Below are 12,056 nucleotides of genomic sequence, written 5' to 3'. Positions count from 1 at the left end.
TTCCTGACGGTTATTGTTGTTAATAGCCTCGGGATGTTATGATATAGCCATGATATCAAATTCAACAAACGACAACCAACATTCTACTCAAAAATGACAGATGTAAACTTATTAAACATTACTTTAAAAAAACTCACAATTACCCGAATCATTGCAGTAAATCTAAAAACAAAGACGCTGAAACGAAGAGAGATGGCAAGTTTAACCAATAACCAATTTAAAAGCACCGTACACTCTTACTATGGGACTGGCCAATATTGCTATATTGAGTATTTGGCACGGAGAACGTTTCCGTGATGTGATTTAGAAATCTAACTCGTTATCCTAAACCTCCTGGATGAAACACTTTTGTCCATCTTAGATGGATCATGCCATCACATGACATCTCGGCCATAAATATTAAATAGTAGTTTAGATCGCAAAATTATGCATTCTTCTTTCAGTCATATTTTCTATCATATATACACCGCAGTAACGTCTACAAACATAAGATAAATCAGCTTGGGGGTGGTTGACTCACCCTTTCCCACGCACGCCCGCATTCTCTTCGATATTTGGTATTTTCCACCTCCTTATTGGTTTTTTCCTATTGATCACTTAAGTCGAAGGCTTTCTCAAAATAGGGCACAAAGATGATTATAAAAACAAAATTCTTTAACATTTCCCAGACATTTAAACGACTATTAATAGTTAAGACAGCCAACTGATACAAACCACAGATGACGGTTTTCCAGATTTTGTTTCCGTGCATGACAGCGACACAGTGAAATGAAATTTCGTGTAATAAATCAGTATATAAAATTGAGTCCCACACCGACTCCAGCGGTTTGTGAATGTTTTGTTCCTGCCTCCGGATATATTAGACTTAAAAAGTGGAAAACTCCACGGCTGCTTCATGCATTGATGTTTGATATTTTCCGCCTCCTGTTTTTCTCCATTGATCACTTAAGTCAAAGGTTTCCTCAAAATAGGGCACAAACATGATTATAAACACAAAATTCTTTAACATTTCCCAGACTTTTAAACGACTATAGTTCAGACAGCCAACCTATATAAACCACAGATGACGGTTTTCCAGATTTTGTTTCCGTGACAGTGCCTCAGTGAAATGAAATTTCATGTAATATATCAGTATATAAAATTTAGTCCCACACAATACTCCAACTGTTTGTGAATGTTTTGTTCCTGCCGCCAGATATATTAGACTTTAAAAAAGTGGAAAATTCCAAGGCTTTTCCATGCATCGATGTTTGGTATTTTCCGCCTCCTTTTTTACTATTGATCACTTGGAGGGAGGTTTTCTCAAAATAGGGCACAAACATGATTATAAACACAAAATTCTTTAATCAGATTTCCCTGACTCTTTAACGACCTTTCGTTCGGACAGCCAACCCACAGATAACGGTTTACGAGGTTTGTTTCCGTGACAGTGAAATTAAATTTCATGTAATATATTAGTATATATAAAATTTAGTCCCACACAATACTCCAACGGTTTGTGAAAAGTTTGTTCCTGCCGCCGGTTATATTAGACTTTAAAAAAATGGAAACTGACTCCACGGCTTTTCCATGCGTGCCCTAAACTCATTTTAATGACTCCTCAACCAACTAGGCTTGGTGATTACATTTTTGGAATTTTTTCCGTTGTGAACGTTCTACAATCCAAGGGAAAATCTGGAAAGTGAAAATTAAAATGTGTCAAAGCTGAAATTATAATATTTGTTCAAATGGATCTCTCATCATAATTAGTGCCTGCTTAGAAAGATCTACCACGTGATTCAACCAAATCTCGCTTTCTTATTGGCTCCGAGAGACATTTAACTAAAAAATATTTAACAAAGAATACAGAGTGTCTGCAGTCCGGCGTAGAGTCTGCTATATAGCTGCACGGAATGCACACAAGTTTCTAACTAAGAAAAACCTGTAGAAATTTGAAGACCTGGTTGCTGTTGGAAAGGTAGGCGAAATTTAAATTTAAATTAATCTTCGACAAAGACCTGAAAAACAAGGCGCGGATTATTTTTAGTTTTTCTTTAGTTTTCACATCTTTGACTATCTGTTTGAAAGGCTTCAATCGCGCGCCCTAAGTATAGGAACTGGACTCCTCAAACGTTTGTATATCGGAATGAAAAGTTATGCGTGCGGTTTTTGGGAGCGATAAAGTCTCCTTGGCTTCGAAATCAGTACGATCAGTTTTGTACTTTTGGAAAGGCAAAAGAAGCACGTAAATTCTGTGGACTGAATTAGATGCCATTCCTGAAATGTACTGCCTTTTAATCAATATGAACAGTTTAAACATGCTCTGTATCTTAACTTACACATACATCCTTTTCAAAGATCTTGAAATTCTTGCTTCGTGGGAGCACGTGAAACTTCACTGAGAGTTTTACTGTAATTTTCTCATCACGGCTTCTGAAAATTGACTTTTGGTTCACATTCCTCCCTCCCCAAAAACCAACCTTTCTGAAATTTCAATTCGACGTGAACAGTGGAGAGAGAAGCCACTCCATGGATTCCACTGAAATTCCCATTTATTTATTTATTTATTTATTTACTCTTGAGACAATTATTTCTAATCATTTAATTTATATAAAGTTTGGTTTTTCGTCGTTGCCTGTACAAAATTACAAATTGTCAAGCAACTCTTGGGTTATAAGGTTGTAACAGTTACCAGGATAACTGAAAATAATTTAAAAGTTCTATGTACTCTAATACTGAAGTTTGTTTAGCAAACACAAACGGAAATACTTTGGAAGTAATTAACAAATCAACTATACGCCATTTTTAATGTGGTCCGGTTCAGTTGTACACTCTCAGATGGAGTCTTATTCAGTGATACTAAGTCAATATTATCAAATGAACACAATGTGAACATTCAAAGTTCATTATTTTTTACAGGTGAAGTTTGCACAGTTCTAACAACAACAAAAAATGCAAGAAGCAAGGTATTAGCAATTAATAAGAGCCTATGAACTGTAGAGATGCTGAAAGAAGCATGCAAATGTATTGTAATCAGAGTAACAACCACAGGCCACGAAATCTAGGTTGTTTTAATGCATAAGAAGCAAAATGACGACATGATTTTTCAACCAAAATAAATTGACCATGTTCCAAAGGAATGACAGTGGATGTCCGCAAGGCGGCTTTCCAAGGGATATAAACTTTTCATGGTTATATAACAGACTTTAAAAAGTTCGCGGTCGCTTAAAGGGGAAGTCTCGTGGAGTTTTGACTGTTTGGTTAGAATTGGTGAAATGAGACCTTCCCATAGCTACAAAACAATTTTAGAACAACGAGAGGAAAGAGATCAACTCAATTCTCGAAAGAAAAACTCGGGACCTGCTCTAGTGCATTTTGAAAAACAAATTAAAAAAAAAAAGAAATTGAAAAGCGTTAGCCTAACATTTTTCACTCCACTCCAAGTTTCACTCCATTCCGACCTACGCTGTCTCTAGCCGGAGGCACGAATCGACAGTTTTATTGCACTAGGGTGATAATTTATAACAAAACTAGAAAATTATTTTATGTTTCTGTTGACAGATAAACATTTTTGGGTTTTGAAATGACATCAAATTCGCGTGATACTTCCCCTTAAACAAGAAGTTCCGCTATAAAAGGGCAAGCAACTCCTTCCTTTCACATCTTTGCGGGCGTGAGATGCAAACAAGTTAGACGCTGCTCAGTCGTGACAAGCAGGTTGACTCAACCGTCCTCTGAAAAAATATGCCTCAAAATGTTATAATATCACCACAGCAGTATAAGATATCAAGTTCTAATTTGTTTAACAAGGGTTATTCTGAAAACGAAGCCAAATTTGTCGGTAAAATCCGAAGAAAAAGGTACATGTTGTTTGTCAGTTGTTTACGCCCTGATGATTGATTGACAACTAAAGGTGAGAATAGCCAGGCCAGGCCCCTTTTATACCAGAACTTCCTGTTTAAGTTGAGCCACCATGTTTGAGTCATTAAGGCCAGGAGATTGAGCAAAGTCATGATCAGAAATGCTATTCTTGATCGAAATATGAGAATACAGTTAAAGTCATAGTTCATTTTTCCATTTTTGACACAGTTTTCTGCAAGGTTTCATCCTTCTGGTTAGCACGTTTTGGTTCAGCAATGCTTTGCATTTTGGAAATTCCTTCTCACGCAGTGTCCTTGGATCAATAATTGCCGGCAAATGTGAACCCGTACCACTCCAAACTCAGCTGAACTGTTTCACGCGCAAATACCGCACGTTTGACGGCACGTGCAACAACTTATGTAACGTGTCTTGGGGTAGCGCCTTCAGGCCACTTAAGCGTCTACTGCCATCAGCCTACCAAGACGGCAAGCAGGCTCCACGGAGTCTAGGATCCAACAAACAGCCCCTTCCGAACGCGCGAAACGTCAGTAAGACCGTGTTCGTGAGCTCGAAGGTTAACGAAGATAACGCGAATCCGCCAAGCTTTACTCACGTGACCATGACATGGGGACATCGTTTTAACCCAGAAGAATGAGTCTGTATCGTGCGGGGATAACAGCCTGCCTTGCAAAGGACCTAAAGAGGGGTGTATCGGTATTGATATACTCCCGGGGAATGAACTGGTAACCAACCGAACAGCACTGTGTATGCCACTACAGAGGTCAGCCATTAAAAATGGAGAACAGGTTAGTTTACAATAGACTTTATGTTTTCGCGTGGTTGTCGTGGCGAAGATGTCCTCTGGGAAAAGCCAGGAATAGGGCCGTACAACTCACCCTAAACTTAGATAACCCGATGATTTTTACTCAGGATTTTCTTTATTTTTCAGGTGAGCAGTGTCTCTGCTTTCATTGACGGATCACAAATTTATGGGGCCAACTACGAAGAAGCGGAACGTCTCCGCGACCGGGGGGCTAATCTTGGACTACTACGGGTCCTCCCATTCCCTGGGAGTTCCATCAAATCCCCCATCCTTCCTAAGGCGGAGCCAGAATCATACTGCAGGTCTCAGGATCCCTCCAGAAAGCCCTGCCTTTTCGCTGGTGACTATAGAAGAGTGAACGAAAATCCAGGTAAGTTTTAGCATAAAATTGATAAGTCGGAAATTAGGAAGAATGATGTACATTGACAGTTATTCTGCCAATGACAAAAATATACTCTGAAAAATAAAATCCGGTTTCTGCAATGCTAACAGGAGAAAGCTTTCGATTGTTAGTTTAAATGCTCTACCACTGAGCTACAGGAGAGTCGTAGGAGCTAAGCCATTAAACTTCTTCTAGTGCGGACAAATATCCTTCATATCGTATACTTTTTGTTAACCTACCTGGCCTACTTAGGTTTTGCTGAATCCATGCTTTTCAGATTTAATTAAGTCCTGGTCATTTGTCTGGCCTCTACTGCCGCACTGTTTTCAGTAGACAAGATTCTCGGCTATGGATTCTCACAAAGTGCATATTAAATGCGTGACATACCGTTAGGAGAAAAACCGTCCTGACAAAGTACTGAATTACAGGGAGGAGAAGTAGTGCTCTTAATAAGAAGAAATTAGATAATCAATCAGTCAATATTAATCAATAAATCTTTATTTAAACACGGTAAAATCCATCAGGAGTATAAAAATTAGAAATAACCTAACTATCCTAGATATAGATAATTAGAATTTAGTTGATCACTCACTTTATTCTCATCACCTGTATACGTGACAGGATATTGATAATGGAAGGAGAAAGTAGATGTTGAACACAAACAATCTACACGAAAAGTTCCATGAAATAATGTCTTTGATTTTTAAGCATTGTGTGAGCAAATGTCTCCTAATATCTTATACATGTGCGTGTCCTTAAATGAGTACTAAGATAAGCTCTGTATTTCATTTTTCGGTCTATTTTTTAATTGTATTTTTTTATTGTAACAGCATTGATGGCAATGCACACAGTGTGGGTCCGCGAGCACAATCGAATCGCCAACTATCTTCACATTCTGAATCCAACATGGCGTGACGAAAGGCTATTCCAAGAGGCGCGAAAAATCGTGATTGCCGAGTTACAGCATATTACGTACAACGAGTGGGTTCCAGTGTTCTTCAACGAAAAACTGGTAGGCTGTTGCAGGCGTTCATGTATCTTGTGTGGAGGAATTCTGGTTGAGACTTGTGAAGTCTAATAAAATAACATGGGAAATATATTTGAATCTTGATCTGAAGTGGAGGTTTGCGTGTGTTTAGGCTGCAAGCTTCTTATTCTAGACAAAAACAAACAAACAAACTTCAACCTCAACTTTATTAGGTGTTTGTATAAATTTACATGTACAATTTCTTGGCGCCGCAGGTACCAAAAATAATCTAGGAGGGCTAGGATGACATAAAGAAAGAATGACTTTAGCTGCTCAGTAAGAAGGCAGACTGAGCTGTAATATCAAAGATACAAGAATAAGGAAAGGTTTTTGGGAGGACCAAAATAATGAAGAAATTTTGAGCTTCTTTAAAGGCAACACAAGGGAAAAGACAAGAAAAACATGAAATAGGGTTGGAAGGAAAGGAATGACAAAACGGTAATACACTCGATTGCAAAAACGTTGACACCTAAAAAGCATAAACCGTGAACGATGAGACCCAATGGCTTTATGGGTATAAGCGTATAAGTGTACTAACTTTATTTGCATAATATTCTATTCTCGTGCGACGGTTGATGACCAAAATTAGTTGCACGTGGTGAATGATGGAAACTGTCCAAGCTGGCCAACAAGGGCCAATTTGAGTGATATTCAATTTGCGATTTGCCTAAGTTCAAAACAGGCAATGAACTTTTTGTTTTAAGTACTGCTACTTAAAAAGTAGCGTTCATTCTGGCGTACATGCTATTTTATAGTATTTAGGGTGGCTCGTAGTTCGTTTATAGTGTCAGTATTTCAGTGCTATCGCAAAAGCTCGATTTACTCAGTTGAGAAAAATGTGACAAGAGTTTTGTACTTTATGAAGTTAAAACCACAAGAATTGAGCTGTTGCCATAAATAAATTCATTGTGATTGCTCAATATTTGGTAGAAAGTTATTCGGAAGAATTAAGTCAGCACAGAATTTTTTATTGCAAAGAATGAGAATGGTAAATTATTGATTATGGAAATAAGGTTATTGTTTAAACGCTACCCACAAATCCGTTGGGTCTCATCGTTCACGGTTTGTGCTTTTTCGGTGTCAACGTTTTTGCAATCGAGTGTATACAACTATATCAGCAAAGACAACAAAAAAAAGCAACAACAACAACAACAAAAAAAAAACCAAACAAACAAAACAAAAAACGAAAACAACAACAACAACACAACAAAAGACCTGTTATGGCAGTTGCCTCTCTTTACCTAGCTGCGACGGGGTAATATCATTTGGCAATGAGGAGGCAGTAAGCCTCATACTGAGACCTGTTTCTGGACAGTCCCGATAACTTACTTGCAAACTTTTTAAACATTTTTTGAAATCCCGTTTCTTGTAATACTTTGAAACTTTTTGTTGCAAATCTGTTATTGTGTTCCATAAGTTTATAAAGATTTCAAGATTTAACTTTGTGAATCGATGCAAATTGAATTTCTATTGATGGGACATCATATGCACATAAAATAGGTTTCGGCCGGTATGTTATGTTCAGTTTCAACGCAACGGGGCCTTGGGAACCCAAGCTATAGCTAAAGCCGGCGACACACCTGGCGATTTTTTTCACGCCGATTGCAGCGAATTTGATCGCCAGCGAAAATCGCTTTTGATTGATTCGGACACACCGTGGCGATTTTTTTCGCCGATCTCGGCGATGTGGCAGTTTTGAAAACTCGTGTGATAAAATCGCCCAACCTGATGGGTCGGCTTTACTAGCGATTTGCAGCAATAAACGTAGAAAATCGCGGGAACGGGTACACTTGGGGAATGCAGGCAAATTTATACGCCGATCGCGGGGATTGGCGAGAATCGCAATCGCTACACCGGGCACACCTGGCGATTTTTGCCGCGGCGATAGGCGTATAAAATCGCCAAGTGTGTCGCTGGCTTAAGTGTCAGCCGCGTCAATCGCCATGAAGCTTCATCTGTAGCTGATCACTGTTTTCTTTGCTGTTTCAGCGCGAGCATGCGCATATTTTGCTGAAGCCAGCTGGACAATTCTATGACGATTATGATCCATCGGTAAATGTAGAAATCATGAACTGCTTCGCCACTGCTGCTCAGCGAATGGGCCACTCTTTGGTGAGAGATGAGTTTGGCAAATTCAACAAGCAACTCAGACAGTGCGGTAATATCCAAACCAAAGGCGCGTTTTTTGACCCAACTCCTCTGTATTCCAAGAGTGGTGATGGGATTAGTGAGATTCTCCTAGGACTGGTATCTCAAGCATCTCAAAGCGTAGATCGGTAAGTGCTAGTTACTGCTCAGTTGACTTAGAGTGGTTTTAGAATGAGGGTCGTAAAACCAAAAACAAGAATAAATAATTTATTTCAATAAATGACTGAGGCGTATTCGGAAGAAAATCCGAGTTCCAAGAGGAGTCGAATTTATCACTTTTCGATTCAAACTGGCACGCATGCTCTACCACTGAGCTACAGAAAGACTCGTGGGAGCTTAGGCCATTAAACTAGGTTCATGACTTGCTCAGTTGAACTAATCAACTAAGACCCAACAGCGCAATACACCAATCATTGACAAAATTCGAAGCATATACGAGTAACTGCATGGCGTCAAGCGCGGGAACCAAGTCACGATTGGGTTTGGTTTTGTTTAAAATCTTATTGGTTGAGAAAACTGCGCGAACTTTCCCAACCAATCCCAGAGCGCAGTAAAGCAGAACCAATTAAAGCAAACGCGAAATTATATTCTTCATTCGATTGAAAATTAAACCGCTCTAGCTCGGATATACTAAATTTATTTTTCCCTTTTGTGGAAACGTAGTGAAATGCATGAGTTGATGAGTGTTGACCTTGGACTGGGTTGTCAGTTTCGTCGTTCTACATCACGACGCACAAAGACTGTGCAAAGATTAGAGATATTGAGCTATAACAATGTTTAATGTAAGCCTTTTGAGCTCAAGAGTTTCGTTATACTCCTTTGTCAGGTTTCACCCGATGCTGTTCGTTTTGGTGGAATACACTGCCTCAGAAATTCGTATTAAATTTCGAACAGAAACCAGAATTCTCTTTAGTGAAAGGTCACCTCAAACTTTTGCAATGTATCGGAAAGCAGGGATGGCGCAGTCGTGAGAGCACTCGCCTCCCACCAATGTGGCCCGGGTTCGATTCCCGGACTCGGCGTCATATGTGGTTCGAGTTTTTTGTTCGTTCTCATCCTTGCTCCGAGAGGTTTTTTCTCCGGGTACTACGGTTTTCCTCTCTCCTCAAAAGCCAACATCTCTAAATTCCAATTCGATTTGGAAAGTGTCCCCAATTAGTACTCTGCCATGCGCTAGATACAATGACACTTAAATAAAGTGATTTTTTTATTATTTTGTATAAAACCTAATCTCTTTTGTTTTCGGAAGGACAAGTCAAAAAAGTTCAGCTAACATTTTCGGAAAGCCAACAGCAGCTCGTAAATTCGAGGAATAAGATTCCATTCTCTTCAATTTTTTGCGATTGAAATTTTCATCCAAAACATGCGAACACATCAAACTGTGTTGGCTAACGCAAATATGCATTTAATAGGACACAAAACGATCAGGAAACACAGGAGACAACAGCTCCTTCAGTCCCGAGTTCAACTCTTTGGCCGCAATAACTTCATGAAAGGTCGAGTCAGGTCTTGTTTGATTCGCTTTCCAGAGACGTCTGTTCTAATCTCATTTCTTTACATTAGGTTCTTTTCACCAGCCGTGCGTGAGAATCTCCTCACACCCGGACCAACAATTGACGGCATAGTGGGTGACTTGTCAGCAATAAACATACAGCGAGGAAGGGACCATGGTTTACCACCATACAACCAGTTCAGAAACGCGGGCGGCCTGGGACTAGCAGCTTCCATTGACAACCTCACGAATATCGACCAAGCACAGCGAGAAAGACTTCGTGTGGCGTACAACAATAATGTCGACGATATCGACTTGTATGTAGGAGGAATGAGTGAGACTCCTCTTCCGGGAAGCATACTGGGAAATACGTTTTCTTATATCCTTGCTAAAAGTTTGATGAATCTCCGTGCAGGGGATCGTTTTTGGTACGAAAGGAACGATTCATACATTGGGTTCACAATGGGGCAGTTGAATGCGATACGGAATGCTTCTCTGGCAAGAGTGTTCTGCGACAACACAGAACAAATTAAACGGATCTACCCGAATGTTTTTCGTGTAAAGAGCACAGTTAATTGTCTCTCCGACTGTATCAATCTTAAGGTTGTGGACTTGAATGAATGGAAAGAGGATGAGTTCAAATTTTATTTTAGTGTATGACAGAAATGTTAGCCCTTGCAAACCTTACAATTTGGACCAAAGATCTTAACTGTCTGCCTTGCTGAATCAGATCTTCGTGGTCTCTTTAATGAAAACAAACGATAAGCAAGGAACCGCACAACGAAAATGCTGCAAGTATACGCAGGATCTGTAAAAGATCTAATCAGCCAAAAATATAAATGACTTAAATTTCTGCAAGGCTGATCGGACTAGACTGCGTAGAAAACTTAACAGGCGGAAGACCGTCCACGTCATAGCGCGTGACTACGAACAATGAACAAAAGAACTGAAATATCACGTCGCTGTCGCAATAAGTGAGAAAAGCAAAACTTTCCGTTACGGGTACATGGCCAAACCATGTTAAAAAGTACAGCCTTGCAGAAATTTGAGTCTTTAATGAACTGTACTGCGAGGCCAACTGGGGGTAGGTTGCTGGAAAGACGGTATTTAAGCCGAGACAAGGGAGATATAGGCTAGTCATTTCAAGTGAGTTTTTGAAATTTTATTTTTAGTGCTTTCAGTAATGCATGGAGTGAACGTCAGCCTTTATGAACTTCCCCTGGGCTGTTAGCACTGTTGCGGTTCAGAGGAGGTTTGCCAGTTAAGTTTATAGAGTTCACTGTTAGTACCACTCCTTCTGATACAGTTAAATAAATCTACACCACTTGACATCAACGATCGTTTTCCTTTGCCTGGAACGCAGGTTTGATCATAAAAACCTTGCTCATCATGGCAGCATAGACAGACCACACAGGACAAAACATGACCCGGCCTTAGTACGTTTGACTTAAGAGATTGGCAAGAGGGTTTTACTGGGTACAATGACTAAACATTTTCTAAGAGCAGAGTTTTTTTTTCTGAAAGGGCTCAAGAGATGCAAGAACACAACACCCGATCAAATTGTTTCTTTTGGTTTGTAGTACACCATATTCACACGCGTATTTTCACAATTGAATTGGTATGAGAGTACAAAAGCAAATATTTTTAACGATATTCCCCCACACGAGCTTTTAAAATTACAACGTAGTTCCTGTCTGGTGGATGCTGATAACACCAATTTGTTAAAAACTGGGTCATTCATTGGATGATGCAAGTCCAGAGTTTTGATTGGCTCAGCGGCCATGCATGGGGTATCATCCCAATCTCGTACCCAGAGTCTTCAGGCTTTTTGGTCAGCGGGGCAACGCCGGGAAGACTCTGGGGACATCAAAAAAATTCAATTTTTTTGATTGGCTGTTCCGAAACGGTTTCCATTGTTTTACCGCAGAAATCCTGCGGTAATAAAATTCGATGTCCCCAGAGTCTTCCCGGCGTTGCCCCGCTGACCAAAAAGCCTGAAGACTCTGGGTACGAGATTGGTATCATCCCAACTTATACCACGTCCGAGAAATAGCTACCATCAAGTCGTCCTTATGGTCCGCTTTCTTAGCTAAATAAAAAGAGCAAGATCTAGCGGTATTTCTTGGTTGATTTTTCTTTCATCTTGATTGTTTTTTCTTTTTCTCCGCAGTTTTATATATTCAAAAACCGATTCTAAACTTAAAACTTGCATGAAGTTTTTCAAACGCCGTCATTTACCGTTCGAAACAGCGCTATTTTGACTCCAAAAGTGTCGCTGCCACGCGCAGCCAAAGCATCACGTGAAAAGCGTGTGTGACGTCACTTTCAGTGATAACAAAATTAA

General features: G+C 39.7%; 1 pseudogene across 1 annotated transcript; it reads left to right on the top strand.

Moving 5' to 3' along the window:
- Positions 1–1,886: 1,886 nt before the first annotated feature.
- LOC146463003 (peroxidasin-like) lies at positions 1,887–11,041 on the top strand (annotated as a pseudogene). The gene is made up of 7 exons (XR_014857008.1): positions 1,887–1,957; positions 2,899–2,945; positions 4,069–4,646; positions 4,790–5,033; positions 5,876–6,057; positions 8,062–8,348; positions 9,784–11,041. The product of XR_014857008.1 is annotated as a peroxidasin-like (transcript).
- The last annotated feature ends 1,015 nt before the right edge of the window (positions 11,042–12,056 follow it).

Source organism: Pavona decussata, unplaced genomic scaffold, assembly GCF_977016875.1.
Source record: "Pavona decussata unplaced genomic scaffold, jaPavDecu1.1 SCAFFOLD_182, whole genome shotgun sequence".
Taxonomy (NCBI): domain Eukaryota; kingdom Metazoa; phylum Cnidaria; class Anthozoa; order Scleractinia; family Agariciidae; genus Pavona; species Pavona decussata.
This window is presented reverse-complemented; position numbering and strand designations above follow the sequence as displayed.